The 17,364-nt window shown below is 49.5% G+C and overlaps 1 protein-coding gene across 2 annotated transcripts in view; it reads right to left on the bottom strand.

Moving 5' to 3' along the window:
- LOC118784909 (mannosyl-oligosaccharide 1,2-alpha-mannosidase IC) overlaps window positions 1-17,364 on the bottom strand; it is a 165,812-nt gene that overhangs the window by 116,926 nt on the left and 31,522 nt on the right. The window contains exon 1 of one of the 2 annotated variants that reach the window (XM_036539387.1): window positions 9,727-9,873. The exons of the other annotated variant lie outside the window; for it this stretch is intronic. The gene's annotated coding sequence lies outside the window, so the exon portion shown is untranslated. Of the gene's footprint in view, window positions 1-9,726; window positions 9,874-17,364 lie in introns of those variants that run through there. 2 annotated transcript variants of the gene reach the window in all.

The raw sequence follows: 17,364 nt of genomic DNA, 5'->3' as shown, positions 1-17,364 counted from the left end.
GCTGTGTGACACCTGTCCCACTACATGGTGCTGAGGGATCGCAGTGACGTAGAACGCACCCCCCTGGCATACAACACCTTCGTGGAGGAAAAGAGAACGAGAGAATCAGAGAGAAGGAGAAAGAGGGAAAGAGAGGGAGAGACAGAAAAATACAGAGAGAAAGAGAGAATTATTGAAGGAGAGAGAGAGAGAGAGAGAGAGAGAGAGACCTGCTCTGGTTGTTCATTTTTTGTCATTTCTGATCTAGGGTGAGACATCAGAAGCAGCATGGTTACGATCCCATAAACCTCCACGGGCCGGGACGATCTATGGACAGATCAAAATGGCTGCCCCTCATTCACCTGAAGTGGGCGGGATTTCCAGCGAGGGACATCACATGATGTAGGGCCATAGAGGCCTTTCTTCTGCCCCTTCAGTTATGAGTTATATAATATTTATTATGTGCAGAGACGTGCTCAGCATTCCATGAACAGCGATTGTCACTGAGATTACAAACGTACAGTTTTATTACTGACAAATTAAACAGACAGCGACCTGAGCCGAGAGCAGTTACTGTGTCTGCACAATTGCACTGACAATTTCAAAGATTTATGAGTAATTTCCAAAAGACCGAGGAACAAGGCCTGTGTCGATTGCCAGTTATCCTGTTAAAAACTTCAGCTCCAATTTGTCAAAGCATTGGGCTCAACAGAGAAGAAGCACGTCAGGATAAAGAATACTTTATATGTTATTAAGCAGTGGTAAAAAGCAAAAACACATGAGTGGCAGTGTAGCATAGTGGTAAGGAGCAGGATTCGTACCCAAAAGGTTGCTGGTTCAATTCCCCACTGGGGCACTGATGCTGTACCACGCGAGGCGAGGTACCTCACTCTGCTAAATGGCAATACTGTAATGCACACTAGTGTGCATGAGATACACATGTTCCTAGCCAGGTTCTAATATTCACCTCAAAGCTGGTGAGGTGACATCCCTTTACTCTTTCTCGTTTCACACATTCACCAGAATGGCTCTTTCCTTCAGGCAAGGTTGCTGTGATTGCATCCAGGGCTCACTTTACTGCAAGATGACGCCAGACTATTTTGGAGTTTTTTTTTTTTTTTGGTTTTTTGAAGTTTTTGAGTAGGACAGACAGGGGCAAGAGTACAAAGTTTCCACTCGTTTTGACAAATCATCACTGACGTGACTATGGGCCAATCAGAAAGGTGACCTCTGCCCTCCTCAATGATCCTTCAGCAGGTTGAAGAGGATGACTCTCAGACTCTGAGAATTCTTTCAGCTGTGGCCTGTTTGTTCAGGACTGCAGGGCAGTGCTGATGGACGAGCTGACAGGTACTGCAGGGGTGAATGAACTGGGTAACATTAATCCCCAGAACCACAGTGAATGAGTTTTAAGCATCTCTGCAGCTTCCCCACACTCCCCCAGGCCCTGGCGGCTAACTTCCTGCCCGCTGCCAGTGTCTCCTCCGCAGGCGGACAGGCAGAGGCTCTCCTGTCAGCGACACGCCCCTCCGCACCGCAGGGCCTCCTCTCCGCAGGGCCTCCCTCTCCTGGGAGCCAGGATTCTCCTCCCTGGGGGGAGACACGGCTCAATCTCTCCTGCACTCCGCTCTCTCTTCTCCAGGGACACCAGTGGAGGTGTGTGATTGTGTATGTGTGTGTGTGTGAGCGTGTGTGTGTGTGTGTGTGTGTGTGTGTGTGCATGTGTGTGCGAGTGTGTGAGCATGTGAGCGTGTGAGTGTGTGTGTGTGTGTGTGTGTGGGAAAGAGAGGGGCAGAGAGACTGTTGGTAATGTGTTGCTGTCCCCTCTTGTTACGGAGAGCTCCCCTGTGCATTGTTCAGTGGGCATTAATAATACAGCACTCCATCTCTGTGATTCGCGGCAACGCCTCACTGCTGCAGGCCAGAGCATTAACTCTGACCAAACGCAATCAATGACCACGCTGCTCCTCACGGCCATGTATAATGCATCTGTGAACCTGCCCTTTACACGCTCATTCAGGAGGAGCACAGTGAGAATCACGCACACACACACACCCCGCCAGGGTCGTCAACAGCGACAGCACAAGTGTCAGAAGCAAGCGATGGTCAGCCGTGTCTGCTTCTACCAGCCTCATTCACCTCGGCTGCTGACCACGCCACATCGGGTGCAGGGTTACAGCATCTCAGCAATACTGCAGGTCAGCCACTGAACTCAGAAACATGCTGCTATTCTCTGCAAACTCTGCTGAATGGTATGTAGCCCAGGGTAGCATGTGTGGGCAGCATAAAGTAAACACTACAGATAAACACAGCAGATAAAGACTGGCCAGCCATCAGCAGCAGGCTTCTCCTCACTCCCCATAGCAGCTACAGCATCTGAAATGGCAGCATGTAATAACGTCTGAATCAAGCAGTAATCGGGAGCAATTCCTCCAACAAAGACCCCAGTAACAAGCATAAGTGGAGTTATGGACATTTCCTCCTTCCGTTCCTCTGCAGAAGAAAGATGGGGCTCTTTCCTAAGCATCCAGCCAGCGCAGACGCAGGCGGCGCAGACCCCAGTCAGAGGAGACCCTTCCCATCCGCCACACCAGCTTCACAAATTAGCCAACTGCCAGCCCAATTTAAATATTTTAGCAGGACTCATCACCACAAGTTTTACAGCAAACCAAAATTCCATTTCACCCACACAGAAACCAAACACAAATGTCATGAGATGTAACACAAAGCCTAATCAGTTTTCAAAACTAAATTTGGCACTACAGGTGTCTGGGGTCGCTGCAATAAGACAACAGGAGGATCTGGTAAACACCCCGCTGTTCTCAAACACACCTGTCACATCACAGTCAGCTTCGGTGCTTAAAGGCGTACGCCTACCGATAAAGTGACTGTTTCTGCCGCCAGATGAGCTCATGTCAATAATGAACAAATAGAAACATCAACAACTACCTTTGATATATTTCCCTGCTCTGCCTGTCAGTGATTCAGTGCAGTCACAGAAACACTCTGTCTTTGTCTCTGTCTGGTGTCCTCACATCAGTGGAACACAGCAGCACAAACCAGCTCTTATCTTTCTGAGATGCTAAAATTACCTCCAGTGAAACTCATGGGTGCTTTGCTGCGTGCCTCTCTAAACTTTTCTGCCACAGTCATACACACATCAGCCCTGATGCCTGACGCTCTCTTCAGCCCTGTTCAGCCGTCTGACTGCGCTTGATACAGCAGTGTTTTCACACTCATTACCGGATGAGCAGATAGGCTGTCATAACGTATGTAGCAATGCTGTGTAACTAAGAAATACCATTTTTTTGGTGTTGTAAGACTCACAGTCCCAAAGGGCAGGTGCCTGCTGCTTTGGTTCATGTTTCCTTTTTCTCTGACAGCATCACGTGACACCACTGAAACCCTGACACCACATTGAGCACAGTCTGGCTGCCTGACCTTTCTGGAACAAGGTCACACTTTGCCGCTTGATTCATGAAGCCCTTTTCTAGAACACACATCTTTGTGCAACAGTAAAACAGAATCTTTCAAAATGCCCTAATCTGACCTCCTTTTCAAGTATTAATTATGTTTACTGTTAACCTTCCCATGTCAATTGGTTTGGCAATCTTTGGGGTCTCGGTGTCTTTGGTGTCTCCCTGCTAAAATCTTTATAACTATAAATATGAAAAACTTAAAAGGCCAGATATTCTTTTGTTTAGTAATAACTTGGGTTTTTTGTCATCTGTTCAAGTGAACAAAAGAAAAGAAAAAATTCCAAAAGTGACATGCAGGAGCTTGTATTGTTATTCATGAGAACATCATAATATTTCAGCCTCCCTTGACAAGCATTCATTTTTTTAAACCCTCTTTCTAATTAGTCACAACATTGCTGGTCTCAGTGCTGACATGTTTAATCCAGTATGGATCAGGTCTTACTCTGGGATTTGGCCTCACCATATATGGACTGATGCAAACAGATGTACTACTATTCACATGAACCTCACACACAACCCCCCCTCCCCAGAAAGCACACACATATGCACACACGCACACGCACGCAGACAGTATACACAACATATGCAGCACGTATTCGCATGCACGCCCATGCGTCGGAGGGTCGCTGTGGTAAATAATGAAGGAACTCATCTACATGGCGATCCCGTTCCATCCCGTCCCGACCCCGACCCTGAGAGAGGCGTCAGGAGAGCCATGCAAACGCCCTGTTCCCGTGCACGCGTCAGCTCCACCAGCACGCTCCTGCTCCCCACCCCACCCCCCCGCCAGAGGTGGAAAGTAACGAATTACATTACTCGCGTTACTGTAATTGAGTAGATTTTTTGTGTACTTGTACTTTTTGAAGTACTTATGAAAAAGTGTAATTTTACTTTTACTTAAGTATGTTTTGTTTGAAGTATTGTACTTCAGTACATTTGAAATCACAACCGTTACTGAGTAAAATATATATATATATATAATATAAAGTTTGAAATAGCGTCCAGAAAACTTCTGCAATGAATGATGGGAGGAAGAACTGGCGCGAGAGTCGTGCAAACGTTGGCGAACATGGAGACCGACAAAATGGACCCCGGTGGTGAAGACCCAGCTGGGACTGAAACCCTGTCAAATTCTGCTGAAAATGAACTTGAAATAAATTAATCGCACCCCTGGCCATATTTAAGTGACCACTTCGACTTCAAGTGCAAGAGGGGCAACAGTTTTATCATGCAGTGTAAACTCTGTTTGCCCAAAGAGACAACACTAGCTTATGCTTATAAAAACTCTACATCAAACCTGCGCAAGCATGTTGAGGTAAGTTAATGGTTTTCACTGTTTAGCTGGTAAAGCTTGCTATAACCCCAAAATACATCAGTGGACATTGTTGCACTAGCAACCTGTTGGTATGGTAATGGTGCCTAGCAAGTGAGGATATTATTAATTATGCCAACATTATGTTAGCTGTTAATCAACCTGACGTGATCAAAACATATGTCGTATCGAGAAGGGGCCTGTACCTAGTTCGTTTTAAAGCATCCAACAGTAATCCTAAACAAATAATGTTGAGTTGAATTGATAACTGCAGATATGTAGACTAAACAGCAGTTTAGTTTGGGGCAGCAGTGTAGCATAGTGGTTAAGGAGCAAGACTCGTAACCGAAAGGTTGCCGGTTTGATCCCCGCTGGGACACTGCTGCTGTACCCTTGGGTAAGGTACTTAACCCATAGTTGCCTCAATAAATATCCAGCTGTATAAATGGATAACATTGTAAAGAACTGTAACCTATGTACGTAGCTTTGGATAAAAGCGTCTGCCAAATGAATAAATGTAAATGTAAACGGATGCAGTGGTTTTAGCACAAGGGAATCGCGTGCGTGCGAACATGAAACTTGCATTCTACCTATTTGTGTGTACACTCTGTGTAGTGAGCAATTTCGAGGCTGCTTAGGTCCCGGTGCTAGTCTTTAAGACTGCCCACAATCACGCACAATCCCCACAAGTCTATCAGTGCTCTGAAACATACGCTGAAGAAGTAACAAGACATCTCTCTGAACCATAGCACGCCGTTCTGATTGCAGCTGGTCGGGATGACGGGCAGCCAAAAAAGCAAATGCAGTGTAATCTTTTCCACTAACTTCGAAAACCAACTGCTGCTCAAACTTAACAGGAAATTCAGAGAATAAAAAGGTGGAGACACAGATAAAAGAACTGTAATCTAAATATACAGTTGCGCTAAAAAGTTTATATAGTAGCTGTCATGCAGTCCATTTGACATGTTTGGAGTTCTTTTAACATGTTTTGTTATTGGACAGGTACATTGTAATATTGAGGGATGGCACCGTTAAGGTCATTTGTAAGGTCCCTGATAAAGAAATTTGTCTTCTTTAGATTGGTTATGGACCTGTTCTGATTTATAGATTTACACCATTACTGTTGGTGTTTGTTTGTAGTCTGTATTTGTCTACAGACTGCTTGAAAAGTCAAAAATGAAAAATGCAACATTATACCTCATGTAGCATTTAATTTTGCTATGTATAAATAAAAAAAGTCTTGATTGGGATTGATATCCTCTTCTCCTTTTGCACTATACAAAAGAGCCATTCAGCACCCGCTGTTAAAAAAGTAACTAAGTAACTTTTACTCTAAGTACATTTTATATGGTCTACTTTTTATTTTTACTTGAGTAGATTTTTAGACTGGTAATTTTACTTGTACCTAAGTAATATTTCATCAGAGTAACAGTACTTTTACTTGAGTATAATATTTTAGTACTCTTTCCACCTCTGCCCCCCGCTCCCCGCGGGATAAGAATATATGATCCAGCAGGAGGGCAGAACTCCCCCGTAATTACTGCTCACATCAGCGCTGAGCGATCACCCTCCGCTTTTCAATCACCCGATCGATTTCCGGTTCCCCCTTTTCGATTACCCCACACCGGCCCGCCCTCACAGGCCTATTATCCTCAGCCGCATTTAACCCCGTGACCCGGGGGGGGGGGGTCTGCATCGGTGACAGACACAATCCGGTCCTCCTGCACTCTTATCTCCAGAGAGTAACCTCACACTCTCACACTCTCACACACACACACACACACACACACACACACACACACACACACACACACACACACACACACACACACACACACACGCATGCACACACACAGGCACACACACAGGCACACACACAGGCACACACACAGGCACACACACTCACACTCGACAAAAACTCTTAGTCATGATTCCAATGCTGGAGAGAGAGAGCTAGAGAATGCGCGAGAGAGAGATGTGGGGTTCCATTTCAATCGTTTCCTTTCTTCTTTTCCGCCTGCTTTTTTCTGACAGTGGGGATATTTTATGCTTCCTGACAACAGCAGCGTCTGAGTGGCAGTGATAATACGGCAGTTTAATTAAACAGACACTGCCGTCTCTCCCCAGGGACAGAACCCTGCTGGATGGGTGTTGGTAAATAGTTTGCACTCCAGGGCAGAAATTCCTATGGAAGATGAAAGCGCTCGTGGAAGATTAAAGGAGCCAGTATAGCCAGCCAGTGATATCTGATGCACACTTACAGAAAAACAGACTATTATTAGCAATAGCAGGAGCCGCAAAAGCAGAAGTATATGGCACAATTGTTTGCTCTTTCAGAGAAAAATAACAATGCTGTTGTTCACCTTAAGAGTTTCATTTTCTAAATGATTATTGTTACTGTGCGGAGGGCAGTGAAACACAATGGCATCTTTAAGCCTATACTCTTCAGCAGGAGCAGCAGCTGCGTGTGGCTGGGAGGTAACACATCTCACCATCCAAAACCACAAAAACAGACCATAATCCTGCAGGATTTGACTCTTACAGGGGTGACTGGAGAGACACAGAGGAACACAGCCCCTGCCTGCATCAGTGGGTTATTACACGCATGCAGTGGAAACGATTGCCAATGCAGTGCCCATTGCTTTGCCATGCATAATTCCTGTCCTCCGCAGAAAGAGAGAGGGAGACAGATGAGTGACTTTACACAGAGCACCTGCGGCTCACAGACTCGCACAGGAGAGCAAGGTGTGGTTGCGCCGGAATGCTTAAAAGGCCATCCTGTCAATGCTGTACGCATCCTCCCTCCTTTCTGGGCACCAGCGTCTCCCAGCTCTGATGAGCGCAGTACGGAGACTTCACTGGATGTGTGAGAGGTCTCCGTCTGATCGAATAGGGCTGTGTGCAGAGACACACTCCTGCACGCTGAGAGAGCCATGCAACTCCCGCCTCAACCTGCAGACTCCTACATTTAGAGCAGCGGCTGCCCTTCACTCCAGCAGCAGAGGGGGCAGGCAGGACCTCTGCACCACTGCCTGTCTGTATAATTCATGTATTTAAGAATTTTTCTGTTTCTGCTGCCCGCATACTTATCTCCCCCAGTGCAGCCTGACCGAAACGCAGCACACAGAGACAAGGCCTTCCAAACTGAGGCCGGCTGGGACTGACCGCAGACGCCTCGGCCCGGTCCAGACTCAGAGGAGAACAAGAGCAGTCCAGAACACAAGTCCACACCAGCACAGAGCATAGCGCCCCCTGGTGGGCAAAGGAGGACATGGCTGACTGCTTCACTTCTGCTGGAGAAAGTTACACATTGGGGTGAGGAGAAAGTGTCCGTATGGACAGGGGATTGGGAGCAGAGCGCAGGCCGTTAAGCACAGATAATCCTCAGTGCTTTACTGATGGCTGACTACCACACCCATCCCACCCCCTCCACCCGACCCCTCTCTATCCCCGCCCTGTTCCTCAAATCTTCCCATCAGAGTTCTGTTAATCAAAGTCACTAATCTCTTCTTCCACTGGTGGCAGTTCTCCGCTCCCTGACAGTCTCAGGCCCCCTGCTGCGAGGGTGGGATTCATTCCAGGCTACGCTCATTCAGTTTCCTGAAGCTTCAAAGACAGAAGAGAGACGCACACAAACAAAAAGCACAAAGCACTGACAGTCGTTTCTGAAAAGCGGAGTCGGCATGCGTTTCCATCTGAAGCGCATTACTGGCCAACTGGGTATTACAGACACAGCAACAACAAAAACACACGGAGAAACCAGCCGCTGCTAAAACACCAACACAAACAGGACATGAAATGTTGCTCTAATGTCCAGAAAACCATCCCACCAGCACAGTATCTGATCCCCCAGGTGCACAAAAGCACTGCATCAGAGCTGCAGACCACCACAGGGGATGCATAAACTTTAAATGACTTTGTCTGATAATAACAACATTTAAAGGAAAGCGCGACAGGGGCACAGCGGTAAAGCAGGTCGCTCTCCATCAGAACGGGCCATGCATAACACAGGAGGAACATTCTTCTGAAATATTAAGACCCGCCCCCACAGCAACGGCCCACAGAGGGAAGACTGTCAGCTGTTTTCAGGACTGCTTCTACAGCAACAATGCGCTGTGACATCCCTCAGCCCCCATCTCCATGACGATAACACCCCCCCCCCCCCCCCAGTTGCTGCTGTCTGCCAGTTCTTACCCTCCTTGTGTGACAGTGGTGATAGAAAACAACTTTTGAAAAAATCGCAAGAACTGAATATGCACTAAAGAAAAAACAACTACAGAGTGGGACCAAAAGGGAGGGAGTCAGGGCAGGGAGGGGGCGGGGAAAGTAGGGCCGGGGGCGGGGTGGGGCGGGGCACTGACCTAGATTGCTTTTGGGAAACCCGATACTGGGTCAGGATCATGGGTCGAATGGAAAAGGAGGGCTTACGCCAGCATAGCGGGGGGTGATGGGATTATAAACGTTAGAGATAAAAACAATAACAACAACACCAGCGGGACAGCTGGTGGTCGGGCGGCCATGCAGCTCACACGCTGACATGTGTGAGGGGTGGGGGTGCTGAGAGGGGCATCTCACAAGCTGCCTAACCCACTGCAGACAGAGGCGGGGATTAAAGGGAGAGGATCCTCGAAAGAGTGTCACTATTGGCTGAGCTGCTATCTGGAAGGCGGGCACAGTGAGCACTGAACCAATCAAATCCTTAGCAGACACCTTAGCACAGCTTTCATGAAAACTTCCTCAGCCTCTGAAAGAGACTTGCTTCTCTCTTTCTACGTCACGCTGATTTCTGGATTCCTCCCTTTTGGGTTCGAGCTTTAGGTTTGAATTTAAAGTTGAAAAGGAGGAAGGAATTGAAGTGAGAGAGCCGGAGGCGGTGGAGCCGTGCCGAGAGACAGGGGGCGCGGGCGGCGAGGTAATCACTCCCTCTCACACAAGCAGATGCAGAATTACACTCACAGATCCAACACAAGGTCCACGGAGACACCGCCGCAGTGGTACCACCCGCCAATTTCCCTTTCTACGCTGAAGAATTTGGCAGATTCTAGCAGGGGTATCTGTGGGGACCGGCTCACAGAGACGGATGTGAGGAGCATGATCAGATGGTGACATCAGCAGGTGCATCAGTACAGGAGAAACAGGGGAAGCTTACCTGTCGCAGGACCAGAGTACCACAGGACCAGAGCAGGAGCACAGCAGCACATGGAGAGAGAGAAAGAGATGTTTATTAGTGGAGTTTTAAGGCTGCTGGCTTCACAAACACAATGATAATTCTGCAGGATTCTGGGCTGGCTGGTTAGACATATGCAGGCCTGTGCTGCTGTCTCTGATCAGGGTAATCCATTTACATCCATTACACAGCATGAACAGTTTCCAGTTTCACGGGAAATCTACACAGGAACACGTTGTCCCAAAACAGATGTGGCAAACAGATGTGGTAGATTACACTGCTGACTCACCGTTAATAAGCACTGCATCCATAACAGAACGTTAGGCCCAAATCGTCGTGTGACTAACAGCCCAACAGGAGAGATCAGCTCTGCAGGTTCACCCCCCTCTGAAACCAGACTCAGCCAAAACCGCAACACATAAGGCCCCTCCGAAACCGCCCCCCTCCCTCAGAATCCCAGTAAGAGGGACAGCATCAGGTCCCTAAGCGGAACAGCCTCGTGCTCAGAGCGCACACTCACACACTCCCCAGAACCTCGTGTTCAGAGCGCACGCTCACACACTCCCCAGAACCTCGTGTTCAGAGCGCACGCTCACACACTCCCCAGAACCTCGTGTTCAGAGCGCACACTCACACACTCCCCAGAACCTCGTGCTCAGAGTGCACACTCACACACTCACACACTCCCCAGAGACCTGCTCGTCTCTCCTCTCTGTGCTTTTGAGTTTTGAGTTTTGAGTTCTGCGTCCGTGTGTGTATATACGTCTGCGTTTGCTGGTAGCCGCTGACAGTGTTGTAGAGATAAGTGAAAGGGGAGTACACATGGCCATGCCCCCCCTCCTCACTGCCACCCCCCCCAGTCTGCGATAAAGTCAGCGGAGACTCGGGGCCTCAGGGAGCGTGTCTGACACACAGCGCACGAATGGCTGTCTGTCTTCCACAAATAAACACCAGCCGATTTATACAGGAAGAAACAGATGGAAAGAGGAAGTCAGCTCTCCTGGTATCACACAGGCAGGTGCTCAGCAGAACCACCAATGTCATGAAGATGAAGGAACTGAGATTTACCACACTGACTACTCTGTAATTAATGTATCCTGCAAAAGTTTCAAAACTTTCAGACAGCTTTCCCACGCTGCTTTGCATATTGCAAAGTGGGGGGTAGGGAGGGGGGCCTCCGTGTGACACAGGACCCTGTAGATGAGTTTCCCTCCATCCCACCACACTCACTAGCCTGTTTCTGTTATAACATACACCTCACAGGTGATCAAAGTTGGACAGAACACACACACACACACACACACACACACACACACACACACAGTCATCGCAATCACAAAGCTGTCCCGAACAGCAGTGTCCGCTGGTTCCCCCAGGCAATGATTGTGCCAAAACCCAAACGCTCTTGCCATCACGCCTCACAAACACGCCAATTCTGGGCCCGTTTTCCCTTTGTGAGACCATTTAAACCCAAAAGCCCTCTTTGTTCGGTTCTGGCCGTGCTTTGAGGGACATAAAACGGCTTGGTAAACAAGCCACCAGGAAAAAAAAAAGCACCGACATAAAAGCAGCTTTTCAGACCGGCATCCAGCCCTGAGGCTCAGTCAGAGAACACAGGGCTGGAGGGAGACACAGAACTCAGGGAGCTCGCTGAGACACAATGCAGCCCTCTCCCAATTCACAGAAACCCTGCTACACAAACACTGTCAGCTTAGAGACAATGTGCTGTTTAACTAAGCAGGACCACTGTCTTTAACACAAACACACTACATTTGATAGAGTTACTGTGTAATTCAGACACTGCTTGTCTCCCCCCCCCCACCACCACTATCCGGCTCATAATGAAGCCGCACTCTCAGAAAGCTGTTAGTTCATATCAGTGCTTTTCATTCTTACGTAAGTATCCATGGGCAAGCTTTCTGATGGCTGCCCGATAGAGGCTTTATCCTATGAGGAAAGAACACAGATTTGAGATGAGTTATTGAGTCAGTTCTCAGTGCTGTTCCTCCCGGTGGTCAGCCCGGCCCGGCAGTGGGGTGAGGCAGCGCTGAATCTACAGCAACAGGAACAGCACTGCTTTCCCTCTCACATGCAGTGAACAGGACTAGCAGCCCCGATTAGCATTACGCACAGTCACTCGGCTTATTCTCGCTGTGGGCTCTGTGTCTGTGCTGTGGGCTCTGTGCCACGCTGTGGGCTCTGTGTCTGTGTTGTGGGCTCTGTGTCTGCGCTGTGGGCTCTGTGTCTGCGCTATGGGCTCTGTGCCACGCTGTGGGCTCTGTGCCACGCTGTGGGCTCTGTGTCTGCGCTGTGGGCTCTGTGTCTGCGCTGTGGGCTCTGTGTCTGCGCTGTGGGCTCTGTGCCACGCTGTGGGCTCTGTGTCTGTGTTGTGGGCTCTGTGTCTGTGTTGTGGGCTCTGTGTCTGTGTTGTGGGCTCTGTGCCACGCTGTGGGCTCTGTGTCTGTGTTGTGGGCTCTGTGCCACGCTGTGGGCTCTGTGTCTGTGTTGTGGGCTCTGTGCCACGCTGTGGGCTCTGTGTCTGTGTTGTGGGCTCTGTGTCTGCGCTGTGGGCTCTGTGTCTGCGCTGTGGGCTCTGTGTCTGTGTTGTGGGCTCTGTGTCTGTGTTGTGGGCTCTGTGCCACGCTGTGGGCTCTGTGTCTGTGTTGTGGGCTCTGTGCCACGCTGTGGGCTCTGTGTCTGTGTTGTGGGCTCTGTGTCTGCGCTGTGGGCTCTGTGTCTGCGCTGTGGGCTCTGTGTCTGTGTTGTGGGCTCTGTGTCTGCGCTGTGGGCTCTGTGCCACGCTGTGGGCTCTGTGTCTGCGTTGTGGGCTCTGTGTCTGTGCTGTGGGCTCTGTGTCTGCGCTGTGGGCTCTGTGCCACGCTGTGGGCTCTGTCTGTGCTCTTAAGCTTCCCCCTCCGAGCACTCAGCCCACACATCCCCAGCAGCAGTCAAAACATGTTTATGATCACGGGGTGCAGACGCATCACGCCAGAGCACACACGCTCGGGACCCAAACCCTCGGGCTGGTGGGGGACGGGGAGGGTCCCACACTGCTGTTTAGGGGACCCAGAGAATGCTGCTGCTGTTCGGTGAGCAGGAATGACCTTTGACCCCAACCACACCCCCCAAGGAACACACACTGCATAGCAGTGTGATATAAACAGTGGAAGGATGTGATCGAGATACACACTCTGGGAGGCCATGGTAAGAACAGCGTCATGCTCTGTTTATCCTGGCAGTGTGTGTGTGTGTGTGTGTGTGTGTGTGTGTGTGTGTGTGTGTGTGTGAATGTGTGAGCGTGTGTGTGTGTGTGCGTGCGTGTGAGTGTGTGTGTGCGTGTGTGTGTGCGCGTGTGTGCGTGCGTGTCCATGTGAGTATGTATGTGTGTGTGCAAGCGTGCATGTGTGTGTGTGTGAGAGAGAGAGAGAGAGAGAGAGGGAGAGAGAGAGAGAGAGAGAGAGAGAGAGAGACGGAGAGAGAGAGAGGGAGGGAGAGAGAGAGAGAGAGAGAGAGAGAGAGAGAGACGGAGAGAGAGAGAGAGAGAGAGAGACGGAGAGAGAGAGAGGGAGGGAGAGAGAGAGAGAGAGACTGACAGTGAGTGGATAAGAATCAGAAACGGCACACGCAAAGCACCACATGTGAGACCCCAGGCTTTTCGCTCCGCACTGGCAGCAGCAGAATTAGACTGCATCTGTTCCACGCTCTGTCACCCCGCTATGATACGCCTGCAGCTGGCCGATCACGTGGGCCGGCGGATTCCAGCCCAGGACAGACCCAGGATCAGCTGAATCATTTCGCACATAATGGTGGGTTTAGGATTAAACCCTGAGTAAGATGATCCTGGACCGATTAGTGTTTGTTGAAGGCAGAAAAAAACCCTGCCAAGCTGTGGGCCATACCCTGGATAGTTGGTGAAACACCCCTAAGTCAATCTATGTCTAAGAGCCGTCAGCACATGCTTTAATTAATCCAATTACTGTAATTAATCCAATAAATCAATTAAAAGTTGAGATAAAACAAAGGCCAGGGAGTGTCATCAGGACTTCCAGGCTCATGCTTCTAAAGCGCTCTGAGCTGTGGCAAACACACAACGAGGCAGAGAGCATTATTTAACCCTTTCAATCCCATGGTCCTAAAAATACAACCGAAACTCATACTGAGAAAGCCCCGCTATATAAAAAGCAACATCTGCACTGAAACCACTTTCTGCCAGCAAGCAGACGTCACCACAAGACATAAAACAACCCCCCACCGATCCCTCATCTGCGCTCGATTTAAAAACCGAAGGGTTGTTTTCAAACTGCCAGGGGAGATCCCAGTGACGGTCACTGTGAAAGCCTGATTCTCACACTCCCCGATGCAGTCTCTTCCACTGAACTGCCGCTGTGGACAGAAAAATGTGCATTTTCACTTCCCCTGCTCATCTTTGCTGGAGCTGCTTTCTGGGAGTGACCCTCTGCCCATCCCCCCCCCCAGACCCTCCACCGGGAGCAGTTCTCTGTGACCCATATCCTGGCCGCAGGCCGACCGAAACCACATGCAGAAGCAGTAAGAGCAGCCACTCAATACATTAACCCCCCCCAACCCCCCAAGACTCCCAATCAGGCCCCACCCTGCCACCCCCCCCAGGTCCAGCCCTGCCACCACAGCCTGTCACCCACATCACCCTCCCATCAGAGGCAGGCCACTACTCAAGCCCATTAAACCACTACATTACCCATAGTGCCTGCACACTGCTGCCAGACTGGGCCATGACAGTTTATGGGCAGTGTGTGAACAGATGTGGGCCTCAGAGCCATACATTAGAGGTGGCTTTGGTGACCAGGTCAAAGCGAGGGATCAGGGCTGTACAAAGCGAGAGAGGTAAAGTGAAAAAACAGAAAGGAAAGGACCCAGAGGGGTCAGAAATGTGTTGACTTTTTGTTTTTTTGTGGGCTGCCCCCCACAAAGGGAGCCCCCTTCATCAGCCGGGCACCCTGATGTTTGCAGAGTTAAAACCTCCCATGTCACCGAGAGCCAGAGCTTCAAAAGGTCCTTTCGACAGCGGGCAATAAGCAGGAGATTAACGCCCCCCCCCCCCCCCCCCCCAGCTGCGGCTAATAACTCTCATTTTGGGGAAGGAGCTTTGCGTCCCCTGGGTCTGCTCACGTCTGAGAGGTTCACATCCCGCCCCAGCAAATCACCCCCCTGCCATGAAGGCCATACAGCCCCCCCCCCCCCCCCCCCAAACATGCCAGTACCCCAGAAGAGAGGAAAGAGTGATATACAACCCTTTTAATTGAAGATATTAATGGCTAATGTCACAGACACACACACACACACACACACACACAATATAAATATTTCTGCTCATAACCACATAAAAATGCATTATGAAGAAACAATTAAAAGCATAGTGACGGTAATTTTTAATTGACTACCCATGATGCAGTGTAGCAGCAATGGTAATTAGCGTCTTCCCTAATCAGGAGTCTATCGACTGCAATCCTTTATGACCACTATGGCCTGAGCAGGCTTACATACACATTTCAATTACTGAGTAATTAGGACCTGTGGGTGTCAGGTGACTTCATTTGTTATCATAATGATGGCATCAATTATGTAATTAAGCCCCCAAAGCTGAGAAAGATCCACTACTGACCCAGCAGCCAGCAGTGAGTCATGAGGCCTGTGGGGCACAGGCCTCTGAGTCACAGAAAGAGCGGTTCAGACTCCGTCAGGTTTTAGCCTGAGTCAGAGTTTCAGTTTGAGGCAGGGAATGGTGGACTGGAGGGGTGGAATCCCCAAACCTGTGCCCCACCCCCCCCCCCCCCCCCCCAACAGACCCCTGTTCCTCATCACCTGCCCTCTACGACAATTTTCGTCCATCATCTATGATTACATCTGACCTGGGGTCAGTCACCACTGCATAAAATCTCCCTGCCAGCCTTGATCAATAGCTGCCTCATCGCATACATGCTGGAGTCAGCACCACATACGCAACCCTTGCTGATCCAGGATCTGTTTGACAGGTGACACAAAGAGAGAGAGTGTGTGGCTGCTTATTTATCCTGTAACTCCAGGGGAAACGGCCACAACAGCATCTTTAATCACAGATGACCTGTGACCCACTGACCCCAGATAAGGTCAAAGCAGTGATTATGCACATTAAGGGTGATTGTAACAGGGAGGAGGGAGGAAGGTAACGGAGTGATGGGTACAGAGACAGCACACACTCTGTTATTCTATAACCTGATGGATGTTTTTCCTCTCATTCCTCTGTTTGTTTCCATTCCTCTCTCTGTAATGTAATCCTGAGGAGTGTTTCTTAGACACTGGGATCATTTTCCATTTTTTCATGGAACTGGCTGTGGGTATTTCTCTTTGTTTGATCTGAAAAAGCCTACACTGTCTCGTGTTTTGTAACAATGCAATTGTAAGAAAGTGCTGTGTGGAATGCATTTGCACTGACTGAGGGAATGATCGCTGAAGCCGTGCTGCTATGGAGTTTCCCACAGAGCTACTGCACAGCACAGCCACACACACACACACACACACACACACACACAAAACGCTTCTGCACTGCACACAGCCAGACAGATGCTGTCCAAAAGCTGAGACACAGCTGGACACTGGAGGAGGAGCTCCACTGAGCACCACGCCCTGAGCATACCTCACTGCACTGCTACTGTGCTTTTAGCCACTGGATGCACTCAGACAAACACATGCCGGCTGGGATCGGTGGCTTTCCAAGCAACCCATTTCTCATAGTCCTGGAGACAAAACGCCGTTTTTGTTATTTTTCTTGTGGAACGGGGGGGTCGGAGCAAAGCATAACATTTGTCAGCTGCAAGGCAAATCTTTTAATTGATCACCTGCTGCTCCCTCTAATTCAGACACATGGCCGCTACTCTCCCTGGTGGAGGGAGGGCTTAACAGCGTGTCTGAGGAGAGGATTCTGTTACACTGTGTGTGGCCACACCACCTCCCCCCCCCCCCCCACCCCCGCGCCGCCAAGGCCGAGAGCGGGAGCACATGTGGGGACGGGGAAAGGTCAAAGGGCAAATCAATGAAAAAGGCAGCTAATCATGTTGAACTACCTGGAGTGAATTCCACCATTAGTGCATGACCAGGGCACTAAAACCAATGGCTAGAGGGCAAAAACTGGGGCTCCCAAAACCGGACGGAAACAACTGAGACACTGAGACGGTACTTTCTGTGGAATTTCCCCACAGCTGTTTTCAAAGGCTCGTGTGTAACGCAGAGGTGAAACAGCATGGTCTGTAATGTAGAGTAAGCGTCCGACAGAGAGAATATCCCTACGTGGATCTGGAGATCATCAGCTCTCCAGAACTGAGAGAGCTGATGAGGAAAGCAAAGTTTCTGGTCATTCCCCTCCAGGGTATTTGATCGGTTTCCAATTATAGCCCCGGTGTCCGTCAGCATTG

The sequence above is a fragment of the Megalops cyprinoides genome, chromosome 10, assembly GCF_013368585.1.
Source record: "Megalops cyprinoides isolate fMegCyp1 chromosome 10, fMegCyp1.pri, whole genome shotgun sequence".
Taxonomy (NCBI): Eukaryota; Metazoa; Chordata; class Actinopteri; order Elopiformes; family Megalopidae; genus Megalops; species Megalops cyprinoides.
The sequence above is the reverse complement of the archived record's forward strand: the minus strand, read 5'-3'. Positions and strand labels throughout refer to the sequence as shown.